Source organism: Hyperolius riggenbachi, chromosome 2 (assembly GCF_040937935.1).
Source record: "Hyperolius riggenbachi isolate aHypRig1 chromosome 2, aHypRig1.pri, whole genome shotgun sequence".
In the NCBI taxonomy this organism is placed as follows: domain Eukaryota; kingdom Metazoa; phylum Chordata; class Amphibia; order Anura; family Hyperoliidae; genus Hyperolius; species Hyperolius riggenbachi.
In genome coordinates, this window is record NC_090647.1 from 310,387,789 (window position 1) to 310,404,571 (window position 16,783).

Below are 16,783 nucleotides of genomic sequence, written 5' to 3' on the forward strand. Positions count from 1 at the left end.
TCCTTAAAACAGAAGATATTTGCGATAATTCAGATTGGAGTGAGCATATGATGTCCCCAACAATGCTTCACTGTTGAATATGCAAATCATCCTTTCTTGTTCCTGTAAGGTAAACACACCTTCAGAACCGCTGGAATGCAATGATGTATCAGCTTGATAATATTACAGAGCCAAACTAATTCAACGTACATACAGACTGTTTTGGATTGGTTGATCCTCCTCATCAGTGCATTGCATGGATTATTGTGGCTCTATGGGGTAGGACTTCCGAAGTGACTTCTGAAGGGAACATATCTGACAGAGCAATCTAAACAAATCATACATCTGAACCTTCTCAGACAGCTCTTTACTACCTCCATGGCAACCCTGCTGTCAACAGGACCAAACTTCTTATTTTAAATTAAAAGGACTCCGAGCACGTCTCATGGGCATGCCTTTAAGACTCCGACCAGTACTGCAAAGTACTTAAAGATGCATACCTTTCTGTAGCTTGTGCTCCACTCTTTCATTTGATCACCGTTCTACACCAAATAGTTTTTGTTCGATTCCAATTTAAAAATTGTGGCTGCCATCTTGGCTATATTATAACTTGCGGGTTACCCCTGTCTTCTCTGTTGGAGAAGTGCATCACTGAATGAAGCAGGAAGAGGAAGTGACACGCATGGCCATTGCAAGAGGCTCCTCCAGAGGGGCATAGCATGACTTTGTTGGAAGTCAGCATCAAAAAAGAAAAACAGTTGAATCAGGCACTGCAGTATATACTGTTTTAATGGTGTTTTCAATTGTGAGTAGAATCACCATTTGTATCAAAAATTGTGACATTCAAAATGTAGGTACAAAACATCATCATCTGTAGAAAAATTGTCATGTGCAAACATCTTGTGCATTCAAACAGCTGCAAGAGGAGGATGTCCTACCATATCAGAGGGTGGCGGTGGTGGGTGCAGGGCAAAAACGATAGCCTAACAGCCGTTTCGCACGGCAGTGCTTCTTCCGAGGCTGATCCACTATTAGCATCCAAAACTAATAAAGCGGTGGGTGCACGGGTATTAGAAACCAGATTAGACATAGCATCCAAAACTAATAAAGCGGTGGGTGCACGGGTATTAGAAACCAGATTAGACATATTGTTTTTGCCCTGCACCCACCACCGCCACCCTCTGATATGGTAGGACATCCTCCTCTTGCAACTGTTTGAACGCACAAGATGTTTGCACATGACAATTTTTCTACAGATGATGATGTTTTGTATCTACCTTTTGAATGTCACATTTTTTGATACAAATGGTGATTCTACTCACAATTGAAAACACCATTAAAACAGTATATACTGCAGTGCCTGATTCAACTGTTTTCCTTTTTTGATGCTGATCCTATGTGTATGTTTCGCAATTTTAGTCATGAGCACGCAGCACCTATAATATCATCAAGATGGCTTTTTGAATATCCGTCTATCTTCACTCCCAGTGACACGGCTACAGATCCCGTAGTGTCGGCAACCCTTTACTCCTAGACTTGATTTGTTGGAAGTCGTGTGGCTTAAAGGCATGCCCATGAGAGGTGCTTGGAGTTCCTTTAAGCATAGATTTCAAATTGGCAGTCAGGGACTGCTTGAAACCATTTGAGGCTATTGACCTATTCTGTTTTAAATCAATGGTTTTCACAGAGCATTGTGCTGTATACCATTTAGGACCAATGAAGTATAACTGGGTCCATAGAGTTTTGTTAAAGCTCTTGTCCAGTTTTAAAAAGTTAAGCATGGTCTTCATCATACAGTGCCTGCAAACTGCTCACTCTGTTCCTAATATCAGCTGCCAGGCAGACAACAAGAGTTAACTGTATCACAGACTTTTGGGGTATTTAATAAATCTCCTTTCACCCTTTTTTTCTACGAGCTTAGGAGCCTGTGGTTTGGATAAAGTGGAAAATGTTAAGTGCAATAAAGGGAAACAGAACAAAGGGCTTACAAAAACAATTGTAGTTTCTTAAAATCTAAGACTACGTGTTCCTGAAGGTCTTCTGTATTATGACATTCTGAGTTATTTTCATATGTCAAAGAGTGTGGGACTACAATGGAAACTCTGCAGTACAGGTATTCTAATTTTGCAGCATGAAGTTCCTCTCTCTGTCCCTGCATGATGCTCCTGATGCCATGTCTGTATATCAGCAAGGTATTTGCACAAAGAGGCCATTTATTTTTATGATGACCAGATGTGTGGTTAGCATGAATACTAGGAGTAGGTATAGCAATCACTAGAGCTTCTTTATGAAAACCTGCATTGAAGTGGAGCTCCAGTTCTTCCTAATCAGCCAGATTGTGGTTATTTTCCAGAGTAAATAAGAACAAAATACTCACTTGACTGGATTCTGTGGGAAAGTAATACACTTTTCATCGACCTCTCATCCATATAGATGTAATAGATGTAATATACTCACTTATCCCAGATCTGTGCAAGTCTACATGTGCTGGCACTGCTCCAGTAAAATGCAGTGCCATCCTTTGTTGCCTAGCAACCTAATATAACATTTCAGTGGAAGATGTATGAGCAGGCCTGGGATCAGGGCCGGCCCGCCCATGAGGCGGGGTGAAACTTTTGCCTCAGGCGGCACTTCTGGGGGGGGGCGGCACCCGCCCGTCCATGTGTGTGGGGGGCCGCCCGAGCTGGAGGGGATAGCGGGCAGGAAGGGGGTATTGGGCCTAGCGGCGGGGAGGGGGGTCGGACCCCCCCCCTCCCTCGCCTGGGTCCCCCGTCCTCCGCTCCCCTCCAGCTTTAAAAAGGTCCGTGCTGTGGCTGCAGCTATTCGTAAGAGGCAACGGGCGGGGATTACTCACCTCTTCCTCGTTCCAGGCCAGCGTGCGCTCCACTGACGTCACTACGCCGCAGGAAGTGACGTCAGTGGAGCGCACGCTGGCCTGGAACGAGGACGAGGTGAGTAATCCCCGCCCGTTGCCTCTTATGAATAGCTGCAGCCACAGCACGGACCTTTTTAAGCTGGAGGGGAGCGGAGGACGGGGGACCCAGGCGAGGGAGGGGGGGGTCCGACCCCCCTCCCCGCCGCTAGGCCCAATACCCCCTTCCTGCCCGCTATCCCCTCCAGCTCGGGCGGCCCCCCACAACAACGGCTTGGGGGGGGGGGCGGCGGCGATTTCTTTAAAAATTGCCTCAGGCAGCAAAAAGTCTAGGGCCGGGCCTGCCTGGGATGCATATCGTTTATGAGGCTGCACCAGTGCTCCAGCAAGAAGTTACTTGCTGGAATGGAGACAGGTAGTGACACTCCATGCCTGCATAGAACATCCTATAAACGAATACACAGATGTAATTATGCATGGTGCGGGCACACTGCGCCCAGTTCACAGTTAACCACTTAAGGACCTAGGGCTTTCTACCCCTTAAGGACCGGCCACTTTTTTTCCATTCAGACCACTGCAGCTTTCACGGTTTATTGCTCGCTCATACAACCTACCACCTAAATGAATTTTGGCTCCTTTTCTTGTCACTAATAAAGCTTTCTTTTGGTGCTATTTGATTGCTCCTGCGATTTTTACTTTTTATTATATTCAGCAAAAAAGACATGAATTTTGGCAAAAAAATGATTTTTTTAACTTTCTGTGCTGACAGTTTTCAAATAAAGTAAAATTTCTGTATACATGCAGCGCGAAAAATGTGGACAAACATGTTTTGGATAAAAAAAAACCCATTCAGTGTATATTTATTGGTTTGGGTAAAAGTTATAGCGTTTACAAACTATGGTGCAAAAAGTGAATTTTCCCATTTTCAAGCATCTATGACTTTTCTGACCCCCTGTCATGTTTCATGAGGGGCTAGAATTCCAGGATAGTATAAATACCCCCCAAATGACCCCATTTTGGAAAGAAGACATCCCAAAGTATTCACTGAGAAGCATAGTAAGTTCATAGAAGATATTATTTTTTGTCACAAGTAAGCGGAAAATGACACTTTGTGACAAAACAAAACAAAAAAAAAAGTTTCCATTTCTTCTAACTTGCGACAAAAAAAAATGAAATCTGCCACGGACTCACCATGCCCCTCTCTGAATACCTTGAAAGGTCTACTTTCCAAAATGGGGTCATTTGTGGGGTGTGTTTACTGTCCTGACATTTTGGGGGGTGCTAAATTGTAAGCACCCCTGTAAAGCCTAGAGGTGCTCATTGGACTTTGGGACCCTTAGCGCAGTTAGGCTGCAAAAAAGTGCCACACATGTGGTATTGCCGTACTCAGGAGAAGTAGTATAATGTGTTTTGGGGTGTATTTTTACACATACCCATGCTGGGTGGGAGAAATATCTCTGTAAATGACAATTTGTTATTTTTTTTTACACACAATTGTCCATTTACAGAGATCTTCCTCCCACTCAGCATGGGTATGTGTAAAAATACACCCCAAAACACATTATACTACTTCTCCTGAGTACTGCGATACCACATGTGTGGCACTTTTTTGCACCCTAACTGCGCTAAAGGGCCCAAAGTCCAATGAGTACCTTTAGGATTTCACAGGTCATTTTGAGAAATTTCGTTTCAAGACTACTCCTCACGGTTTAGGGCCCCTAAAATGCCAGGGCAGTATAGGAACCCCACAAATGACCCCATTTTAGAAAGAAGACACCCCAAGGTATTCCGTTAGGAGTATAGTGAGTTCATAGAAGATTTTATTTTTTGTCACAAGTTAGCGGAAAATGACACTTTGTGAAAAAACACAATTAAAATCAATTTCCGCTAACTTGTAACAAAAAATAAAATCTTCTGTGAACTCGCTATGCTACTAACGGAATACCTTGGGGTGTCTTCTTTCTAAAATGTGGTCATTTGTGGGGTTCCTATACTGCCCTGGCATTTTAGGGGCCCTAAACCGTGAGGAGTAGTCTTGAAACGAAATTTCTCAAAATGACCTGTGAAATCCTAAAGGTACTCATTAGACTTTGGGCCCTTTAGCGCAGTTAGGGTGCAAAAAAGTGCCACACATGTGGTATCGCCGTACTCGGGAGAAGTAGTACAATGTGTTTTGGGGTGTATTTTTACACATACCCATGCTGGGTGGGAGAAATACCTCTGTAAATGGACAATTGTGTGTAAAAAAATCAAAAGATTGTCATTTACAGAGGTATTTCGCCCACCCAGCATGGGTAGGTGTAAAAATACACCCCAAAACACATTGTACTACTTCTCCCGAGTACGGCGATACCACATGTGTGGCACTTTTTTGCACCCTAACTGCGCTAAGGGGCCCAAAGTCCAATGAGTACCTTTAGGATTTCACAGGTCATTTTTGTTTCAAGACTACTCCTCACGGTTTAGGGCCCCTAAAATGCCAGGGCAGTGTAGGAACCCCACTAATGACCCCATTTTAGAAAGAAGACACCCCAAGGTATTCCGTTAGTAGCATAGCGAGTTCACAGAAGATTTTATTTTTTGTTACAAGTTAGCGGAAATTGATTTTAATTGTTTTTTTTTCACAAAGTGTCATTTTCCGCTAACTTGTGACAAAAAATAAAATCTTCTATGAACTCACCATACTCCTAACGGAATACCTTGGGGTGTCTTCTTTCTAGAATGGGGTCATTTGTGGGGTTCCTATACTGCCCTGGCATTTTAGGGGCCCTAAGCCGCGAGGAGTAGTCTTGAAACCAAATGTCGCAAAATGACCTGTGAAATCCTAAAGGTACTCATTGGACTTTGGGCCCCTTAGCGTACTTAGGGTGTAAAAAAGTGCCACACATGTGGTACCGCCGTACTCAGGAGAAGTAGTATAATGTGTTTTGGGGTGTATTTTTACACATACCCATGCTAAGTGGGAGAAATATCTCTGTAAATGACAATTGTTTGATTTTTTTTACACACAATTGTCCATTTACATAGAAATTTCTCCCACCCAGCATGGGTATGTGTAAAAATACACCCCAAAACACATTATACTACTTTTCCTGAGTACGGCGGTACCACATGTGTGACACTTTTTTGCAGCCTAGGTGCGCTAAGGGGCCCAACGTCCTATTCACAGGTCATTTTGAGGCATTTGTTTTCTAGACTACTCCTCACGGTTTAGGGCCCCTAAAATGCCAGGGCAGTATAGGAACCCCACAAGTGACCCCATTTTAGAAAGAAGACACCCCAAGGTATTCCGTTAGGTGTATGGCGAGTTCATAGAAGATTTTATTTTTTGTCACAAGTTAGTGGAAAATGACACTTTGTGAAAAAAAACCAATAAAAATCAATTTCCGCTAACTTTTGACAAAAAATAAAATCTTCTATGAACTCGTCATACACCTAACAGAATACCTTGGGGTGTCTTTTTTTCTAAAATGGGGTCACTTGTGGGGTTCCTATACCACCCTGGCATTTTACGGGCCCAAAACCGTGAGTAGTCTGGAAACCAAATGTCTCAAAATGACTGTTCAGGGGTATAAGCATCTGCAAATTTTGATGACAGGTGGTCTATGAGGGGGCGAATTTTGTGGAACCGGTCATAAGCAGGGTGGCCTTTTAGATGACAGGTTGTATTGGGCCTGATCTAATGGATAGGAGTGCTTGGGGGGTGACAGGAGGTGATTGATGGGTGTCTCAGGGGGTGGTTACAGGGGAAAATAGATGCAATCAATGCACTGGGGAGGTGATCGGAAGGGGGTCTGAGGGGGATCTGAGGATTTGGCCGAGTGATCAGGAGCCCACACGGGGCAAATTAGGGCCTGATCTGATGGGTAGGTGTGCTAGGGGGTGACAGGAGGTGATTGATGGGTGTCTCAAGGTGTGATTAGAGGGGGGAATAGATGCAAGCAATGCACTGGCGAGGTGATCAGGGCTGGGGTCTGAGGGCATTCTGAGGGTGTGGGCGGGTGATTGAGTGCCCTAGGGGCAGATAGGGGTCTAATCTGATAGGTAGCAGTGACAGGGGGTGATTGATGGGTAATTAGTGGGTGTTTAGGGTAGAGAACAGATGTAAACACTGCACTTGGGAGGCGATCGGACGTCGGATCTGCGGGCGATCTATTGGTGTGGGTGGGTGATCAGATTGCCCGCAAGGGGCAGGTTAGGGGCTGATTGATGGGTGGCAGTGACAGCGGGTGATTGATGGGTGGCAGTGACAGGGGGTGATTGATGGGTGGCAGTGACAGGGGGTGATTAATGGGTGATTGATAGGTGATTGACAGGTAATCAGTGGGTTATTACAGGGGAGAACAGATGTAAATATTGCCCTGGCGAATTGATAAGGGGGGGTCTGAGGGCAATCTGAGCGTGTAGGCGGGTGATTGGGTGCCCGCAAGGGGCAGATTAGGGTCTGATCTGATGGGTAACAGTGACAGGTGGTGATAGGGGGTGATTGATGGGTGATTGATGGGTAATTAGTGGGTGTTTAGAGGAGAGAATAGATGGAAACACTGCGCTTGGGTTGTGATCTGATGTCGGATCTGCGGGCGATCTATTGGTGTGGGTGGGTGATCAGTTTGCCCGCAAGGGGCAGGTTAGGGGCTGATTGATGGGTGGCAGTGACAGGGGGTGATTGATGGGTGATAGGTGATTGGCAGGTGATTGACAGGTAATCAGTGGGTTATTACAGGGAAGGACAGATGTAAATAATGCCCTGGCGAATTGATAAGGGTGGGTCTGAGGGCAATCTGAGCGTGTAGGCGGGTGATTGGGTGCCCGCAAGGGGCAGATTAGGGTCTGATCTGATGGGTAACAGTGACAGGTGGTGATAGGGGGTGATTGATGGGTAATTAGTGGGTGTTTAGAGGAGAGAATAGATGTAAACGCTGCGCTTGGGTGGTGATCTGATGTCGGATCTGCAGGCGATCTATTGGTGTGGGTGGGTGATCAGACTGCCCGCAAGGGGCAGGTTAGGGGCTGTTTGTTGGGTGGCAGTGACAGGGGGTGATTGATGGGTGATAGGTGATTGGCAGGTGATTGACAGGTGATCAGTGGGTTATTACAGGGAAGGACAGATGTAATTAATGCACTGGCGAATTGATAAGGGGGGGGGGAGGGTCTGAGGGCAATCTGAGCGTGTGGGCGGGTGATTGGGTGCCCGCAAGGGGCAGATTAGGGTCTGATCTGATAGGTAATAGTGACAGGTGGTGATAGGGGGTGATTGATGGGTAATTAGTGGGTGTTTAGAGAAGATAACAGATGTAAACAATACATTTGGGAGGTAATCTGACAGCGGGTTTGCGGGCAATCTAATGGTGTGGGTGGGTGATCAGATTGCCCGCAAGGGGCAGGTTAGGGGCTGATTGATGGGTGGCAGTGACAGGGGGTGACAGGGGGTGATTGATGGGTGATAGGTGATTGGCAGGTGATTGACAGGTGATCAGTGGGTTATTACTGGGAAGAACAGATGTAATTAATGCACTGGTGAATTGATAAGGGGGGGTCAGAGGGCAATCTGAGCGTGTGGGTGGGTGATTGGGTGCCCGCAAGGGGCAGATTAGGGTCTGATCTGATAGGAAAAAGTGACAGGTGGTGATAGGGGGTGATTGATGGGTGATTGATGGGTAATTAGTGGGTGTTTAGAGGAGAGAATAGATGTAAACAATGGATTTGGGAGGTGATCTGATGTCGGATCTGCGGGTGATCTATTGGTGTGTGGGGGTGATCAGATTGCCCGCAAGGGGCAGGTTAGGGGCTGATTGATGGGTGGCAGTGACAGTGGGTGATTGATGGGTGATTGACAGGCGATTGACAGGTGATTGACAGGTGATTGACAGGTGATCAGGGGGGATAGATGCATACAGTACATGGGGGGGGGGTCTGGGGAGAATCTGAGGGGTGGGGGGGGTGATCAGGAGGGAGCAGGGGGCAGGGGGGGGGGATAAAAAAAAATAGCGTTGACAGATAGTGACAGGGAGTGATTGATGGGTGATTAGGGGGGTGATTGGGTGCAAACAGGGGTCTGGGGGGTGGGCAGGGGGGGGTCTGATGGGTGCTGTGGGCGATCTGGGGCAGGGGGGGGGGAAATCAGTGTGCTTGGTGCGACATAGGGTGGCTGCAGCCTGCCCTGGTGGTCCCTCGGACACTGGGACCACCAGGGCAGGAGGCAGCCTGTATAATACACTTTGTAAACATTACAAAGTGTATTATACACTTTGTATGCGGCGATCGTCGGGTTAACATCCCGCCGGCGCTTCCGTATGGCCGGCGGGATGTTGCGGCGGGTGAGCGGCGCCAGGCGGAGGCAGAGGATCGCGTCACGGATGACGCGATCGCTCCGCCCATGCCCCTACAAGGACCGCCGCCATTTGTCAATACGGCGGTCCTTGCGGGGTGCACTTCCCGGCCGCCAATTGTACATACGGCGGTCGGGAAGTGGTTAAACTGCCATTTCACAGTTAAAGGACCATTATCGCAAAAATGGTAAGTTAAAGAGAAACTCCGACCAAGAATTTAACTTTATCCCAATCAGTAGCTGATACCCCCTTTTACATGACAAATCTATTGCATTTCACAAACAAACCATCAGGGGGCGCTGTATGACTGATATTGTGGTGAAACCCCTCCCACAAGAAGCTCTGAGTACCACGGTACTCTGGGCAAACTGCCACAATGTAACAATGTTCACAGACAGGAAATGGCTGTTTACAGCTGTCTGTAACAGCCAAAACAGCTAGGAGCAGCTACATAACCTGCCCACAGTAACAATGTCACCATGTAATACATGTCAGAATGTGAATCTGGGCGAGGAAAGATTTTACAATGAGCAAACACTGACTAAATCATTTATACATAATTATTGTAAAAATGAAGCACTTTTTTTATTACATTATTTTCACTGGAGTTCCTCTTTAAAATACATGTAAACACATTCAAATAAGAAGTACATTTCTTCCAAAGTACAATGAGCTATACATTACTTTGCTCTTATGTTTGCTGTCACTTCTGGCAGGTAGTAGAAATCTGACAGAACTGACAGGTTTTGGAGTAGACCATCTCCTCATTGGGGGATTCACATGGGTTTCTTTATTTTCAAAAGCACTTAGCGAAAGGCAGTTGCTTCATCCAAATGTCAAAAATGCATGACGTGAGAAGGGAGGCTGGCCAGCATCATTGTATACATCCTTTTCAGGTACAGTCTTTATAAAGAATAAAGGCCATGCTGAGAATTCCCCATCAAGAGATGGGCTAGTCTAAAACCTGTCGGTAATGTCAGATTTCTACTACTTACTGTAAGTGACAGCAATGTAGGAGAAAAGTAATTTATGGCTCATTTTACTCTGGAAGTTATGTACTTCTTATATGAATATGTTTACATGCATTTCTGATTTTCACAATAGTGGTCCTTTAAACTGCACAGTAAGCAAGCAAGCAGCAACTGCTCATTCAGCAGCCAATCAGCCAGGAATCGTATATACTGAACAGGGGCATTGCTAGCCCCAAATATCAGTGGCACGTGCTCCGGATCTATTCTGGGGTGCCCCGAATGTCCCCCAGGCAGAGTCAGCTGTGGTGCCTCAATGGCGGGCATGCTGGGTGCATTAATCAGGGGTATGCTGGGTGCTGAGGTTCCTCTATGTAGGCATACTGGGTGCTGTGGTGCCATGCTGTGCGCTGTGATGCCTTTATGCCCCCATAAATGCTGGGAGTTGTGGTTCTTCTATGGGGGCATGCTGAGAGTTGTGGTGCCTCAATGGGAGGCCCATGAGAGCATGGGAGGAGCACAACCTATTTATGTGATATGCTGCATTTTTAGTTTTTTTTTTTTTTTTTTGTATTAATGGAGAGGGGGCTTCATCCAACAGGGAAGACGTACTTTGACTTCTGTTAAGTTCATGTAAATGTGGCTCCACCCATGACCACAACCACATTCTGGTGCATGGCCACACCCGTTTTCCGGCGGGGGTGCCTAAAAGTGCCCCCGGATCTCTTAGGATCCTAGAAACGCCCCTGATACTAAATGAAGGATGTAATTATACACAGATTCACTGCAGCATTTGTGGTTTTCATGCAGGCTGTGGGCAGAATTGGCATTAGTGTTGTAGGTGGCGGTTGGTGATTGGGCACACAGGCTTTGGGCGAAGGTTGCATTCGTGTTGTAGGTGGCGTTTGCATTGTAGGCTGCTGTGGCATGTGTGTGCAGGTGCATTGTCTAGTATATAGGATGATTTATGATTTATTTTTTTTTAAGAATTGCGGGTTTACTGGTTGGGCCTTAAATACTAATTACACTTTTATCAGGTGGGCTGCTGGGTGCCCAATCAGGGCCGGAGCTACCATAGAAAAAAATGGGCAATTGCCCCAGGGCCCCAGAGCCTGTAGGGGCCCCCAAGTTGTCAAACCCCCATCTTAACTGTTGCTCCCCAGGGACTCTGCAGAGTCTGTTAAGTTGGGAGGTGATTGGGGGAGGGTCAGCAGACAGCTCAGGGGCCAAGGAGGGAAGTTTGGCTGCAACAAAGGGCCTCTAATGTTGCTTTTTGGTTGGGGGTGTCTGTTGGGGGACCCCAGGCTAATTTTGCCCTAGGGCCCAATTGTTACTTGAACCGGCTCTGTGCCCAATCAGAGACCTTGCTTGGAATCAATTGAGGTGGAGTTGTACAACTGCATACTGAAAGTCTCTGGGCTGTTTCCAAGAATCTTGAATAAATATGGCCAATTATTATGGGTGTACTGGTCTATCCACACAGTGTCCAGACTCTGCTTCATTTCACGTGTGAGCTGTTATTGTTATCTGTTATCAATTTGCCGTTTTAGCTGTTAGTCTCAGTTATGAACAGTTCCATTAATATGTGCTGCAGTTCTGCTGGTGTATTCCTTGTCTCACTCACCCTATGATATAACTTTACGAGTATGCTTCGCTTTTTTGACATTTGTATTTCACTGAAAGGGCAAACATCAACTGTTATACAGATCAAATAAATACCAAGAAGCAGATTGCAGGCACAGATGTCACATTAGGTCCAAAAGTATATAAATGCCATGACAAAAATGACTTGAAGACTCCTGAATTTCTGCAAAAATATTTAGTGGCGGAGTGGATAGGGATTATACCACTGCTTGTCATAAAGCAATAAGCATAGTAATGCTACAGTCATACTCAGGAGCTTCAGTGACTACACTATGGTTATTTTTAAAGCACATCTGAGCCGAGGTAAAGTAACCTAAAGGAAGCACAGAAGTATATTCATGCTGGATCCACATACCTCTGTGTGTTGTCATTTGCTCACCTCATTCCCCCCTGGTCCCTCCCAATAATGACTTTCTCAAAAAATCTGACCTGCTGATAAGGTCAAATTTTCAGACAGGAAGTGTTGCCTCATATTGCCCTCCCATTCCTTCTCACCAGCCCCATTCACTTGACTGGCACTATGCTTGTTACCACCTAACCACACATTTAGTTGCTTTCTTTATTTGCTCCTACATTTAGGCTGTGTTCACACTATATTACCCCACTTGCATAGTCCCCAACAGTTTCATCGGGACTGTCCCGTTTTGGGGGGCCCTCCCGCCATCCCGCGCTGCCCCCCCTTCTGTCCCGCCCGCTGGGCAGAGAGGGGGAAAAAACTGATCGAGGCACCGGCCCCGGGGATGCGAATGCGGGATGGATGGTCGCCGCCATTTCTCTCTCCCTCCCTCCCTCCTAATGTGCTCTCCAGTATCGCCCCCCCCCCCCCCCCCCAGCCTGCAGAGTTAAATGCGCAGCGGAGCGGGTTGTCATTTAATCTTACCATTGCTGTGCGTTTCATCTGGTCTTCTCGGCTTCCTGCTTCCTGTGACATCACAGGAAGCAGGAAGCCAAGAAGATCAGATGAAACGCATGGCAATGGTAATATTAAATGACAACCCGCTCCGCTGCGCATTTAACTCTGCAGGCTGGGGGGGGGGGGGGGCGATACTGGGGGGCACATTAGGAGGGAGGGAAGGAGAGAGGAATGGCGGCGACCATCCATCCCGCATACGCATCCCTGGGGCTGGTGCCTTGATCAGTTTTTTTTCTCACCTCCTCCCCACCCACGGGCACCATCACGCTCCCTCTCACTTTCGGGAGTAATATTAATAATATTAATTAAAATAAAAATATTTATTTTAAAAAAAATTGGTGGGTGTGACTAGGGGATGTTGGGGGTGTGCTTAGGGGTGTGGCCTAAGTGTCCCGTTTTCTGTAGTTAAAATGTTGGGAGGTATGCACTTGTGAATCTGTGTGTACAGTATATTTCCAATGCATGTCCATGTGTGCATCCATGGCAGCAATAGAATAGGTTTAAAGAGACTCCGTAACAAAAATTGCATCCTGTTTTTTATCATCCTACAAGTTCCAAAAGCTATTCTAATGTGTTCTGGCTTACTGCAGCACTTTGTACTATCACAGTCTCTGTAATAAATCAATGTATCTTTCCCTTGTCAGACTTGTCAGCCTGTGTCTGGAAGGCTGCCAAGTTCTTCAGTGTTGTGGTTCTGCTATGCACTCCCCCCTCAGGGGGGAAAGAAACACACAAATGATCTCTTGAGATTCAAAAGGAAGGGTGTATACAGCCTGCTTGTGTATGGATGTATTTTGTATGTGTGGACATACTGTACATCAACCTACTTCCTGTTTTGGTGGCCATTTTGTTTGTTTATAAACAAACTTTTAAAAACTGTTTTTAACCACTTTTAATGCGGCGAGGAGCGGCAAAATTGTGACAGAGGGTAATAGGAGATGTCCCCTAACACACTGGTATGTTTACTTTTGTGCGATTTTAACAATACAGATTCTCTTTAAAGGCTGCTTTCACAGTGGGACGTTACAGGCAGGCGCACGTTAGTGCAGCCTGTAATGCACCCCACCGCACAGCAATGAAAAATCAATGGGCTGTTCACAGTGCCCACGTTGCGTTCGTTTGAAGTGCAGCATACTGTGCGTTCTAGCGGCTTAAGCCGCGTTAGACTGTTTGCACATGCTCAGTATGGGTGTTTTTTTTATTTTGTGGGCGGAGAGGAGGCGGGGAGAGGCCGCTACGTAGCCAGGCACATGGCTAATTTATATACACTGCACTTGCAGTGTTTACTTCCAGGAGCGGCCGCTGATTGGCTGGCGGGACCACGTGATGCGGAGAGCTCCGCTCACGTGGTCTCCACAGCGCATCCGACAGAGCAGGTGCACCAAGAGCTGCTTTTAGCGTCCTGCTCCAACACCACCAGGCGTTGTGTTAGGGGCACGTTATGCGACCTTAACGTGTCATCTAACGCAATGTCTTAGTGGGAAAGAAGCCTTAAAGTAAAATGCATGTGACATGCGGGAAGTAAACAACATTCTGCAATTATTTATTTTCTGTGCATGGAAAAATGCATCAGATGTGAACCAGCTCACCGAATAACAAGGACTGTTAGATCGAATGCATTTGCATTGCAGCAAAAATGCAGCAAAACACATGCTTTCAGAATGAGTCCTTAAAGGGAACCTAAACTGAGAGGGATATGAATGTTTCCTTTTAAACAATACCAGTTGCCTGGCAGTCCTGCTGATCTCTTTGTCTGCAGTGGTGGTTGACACACCTTAAACAAGCATGCAGGTAATCCAGTCTGACTTCAGTCAGAGCACCTGATATGCATGCTTGTTCAGGGTCTGTGGCTAAAAGTATTAGAGACACATGATCAGCAGGAGAGTCAGGGAACTGGTATTATTTTAAAAGAAAAATCCATATCCTTCTCAGTTTAGGTTCCCTTTAAGTTAAAGAGAAACCGTGACTAAGAATTGAACTTCATCCCAATCAGTAGCTGATACCCCTTTCCCATGAGAAATCTTTTCCTTTTCTCAAACGGATCATCAGGGGGCTTTGTATGGCTAATATTGTAGTGAAACCCCTCCCACATTGTGATGTCAGGACTATGGTCCTGATAGTTTCCTGTTTGTGAACCTCATTGCATTGTGGGACATAGCAGCTGTTTACAGCTGGGTCCAACTGCCAAAAATATCTCTTTCCACCTGCCAGCAGTAAAACTGTCACCATGTGGTAAATGACAGCATGTAAATCAGGGAGAGGAAAGATTTTACAATGGGAAAACAATGACTAAATCATTTATACATAATTATTTTAATAATGAAGCACTTTTTTAATTACATTATTTACACACTAATACTCTAATTCCCTATAAACTAAACAAGCTTCGCCCACAGCTTCTCCAGTGCCTTGGCACTTTCAGACTCATGTATCAAGGGCTTATGGGAGCTTAGTCTGGGCAGGAGGAGGAGGTTACTAGTGAGAGATTTCAGAGGCAGAGGGACGGAGGGTAGTTACGTTTTCACAGGCTGAGGGCTGGAGATGCTATCAGCTTGCCTGTGTGTAATGTGACAAACAGAACATGGCTGCCCTCATATCACAGGAATAAATAATCATAAACTGTTGAAGCTGTTTACAGCTAGATTTTCTGTGTAAACTATCTAAACTTTAGATAAGATATATAGACAAGTTACTTGTTATAGTTAGTTTTTCATTTCAGATCCGCTTTAAAAATGTTAAAGAACTTCATAGGACAAAAATATAACTATACTTACATGTTACACCACAGTCGATAGGCACCCTGGTGAGGGTATCCGTGTGCTAAGCTGATATGGCGCTGTAGTCCAGCAGCTCCTAAAGCATAAGTAGAAGAGATCAGCAGCACCACGTAGATGTATTTAAGCTCTTTATTGCATAAAGATAAAGCCCAGGGACAGCGACAGACGCTGTTTCGGAAGCAAACTTCTTCCTCAAGCTGTGTAGGCTCACTCAAAGAGATAACAACCACAATGGCATTTATATACAGTTTCAATAAGGTCACATGGACCAATCAGATAACATCACAATACAAAAAAGCATGAATGTCCAATCACAGGGCAAAGCATAATGAGAGGACCTGATGGGGAACAGATATGTAAATCAGCAGCCGTTACCACAGCAGAATTCAAAAAGTGTCATATCCTTAGTGGCCAATCAGCACTTACCAAGTCAGGAGGACCTGATGGGAAACCACAGCACTGTCATAACGCTCCTCCCAATCTCCCAGAGGGCAATGCGAGAAGCCTACTGCTGAAAAACGGAACGAATGACGTCATGACGTCAGCCGTTTCTATGCGTAAAAGCGTCCTGACAAAACTTAAAACCGTACGCATAAAGTCAGATGCGGAACCATACAAATAGCCGCTATGCCGAGTGCAGAAATCCGCAAACCTGACGCGTAAAACGCATGTAATACAGCACATGCTGACAAAGTCAGCATCATAAATCATCAAATGGTGACCAAAAGCAAAAAATGCTAGTGCTGTGGTATAAGTAAGGCCGAGTGTGCCATAATGGATAACCACCCTTATAAATAAATCATTGTATTAGATGTAAAAAATACAATAGCAATAAAGAAGCCCACACATCAAAAAACACAGCAACTCCCAGTATACTCGAAGTATCCCACAAGGGAAACACACATAGCTGGACTCGGCAGTCAGCACACCGCCAACGCGGCATAGCAGACCGTACAAAAATATGTAAGGGCACAATATATCAATGAATCTTACACTAAATTTAAATATAAAGGTTTAAATGCAAAAAGAAAGGTCGTAATCCCGGTTGAGACCGCCCCTCCCAGGGTACCCAACCTCCTGATCCAACCCGCCTCCCGCCTAAGTAATTATTTTTCCCTGTTGCCTCTAAAATGAACAGGAACCCCATTAATGACTTGCACACGGAGCTGTGGTATAGAGTGGCGGAACTGGGTAAAATGGGCCGAGACAGATTGAGACATATTCTTGGTCCTAATGGCCGATTTATGTGAGGAGATACGTTCACGCAATCGCTGGGTGGTCTCTCCCACATATAATAGCAC

The 16,783-nt window shown here is 45.8% G+C and overlaps 1 protein-coding gene across 2 annotated transcripts in view; it reads right to left on the bottom strand.

Annotated features, from left to right (window-relative positions):
- COL8A2 (collagen type VIII alpha 2 chain) overlaps positions 1-16,783 on the bottom strand; it is a 293,058-nt gene that overhangs the window by 185,159 nt on the left and 91,116 nt on the right. The gene's annotated exons all lie outside the window — the stretch shown is intronic.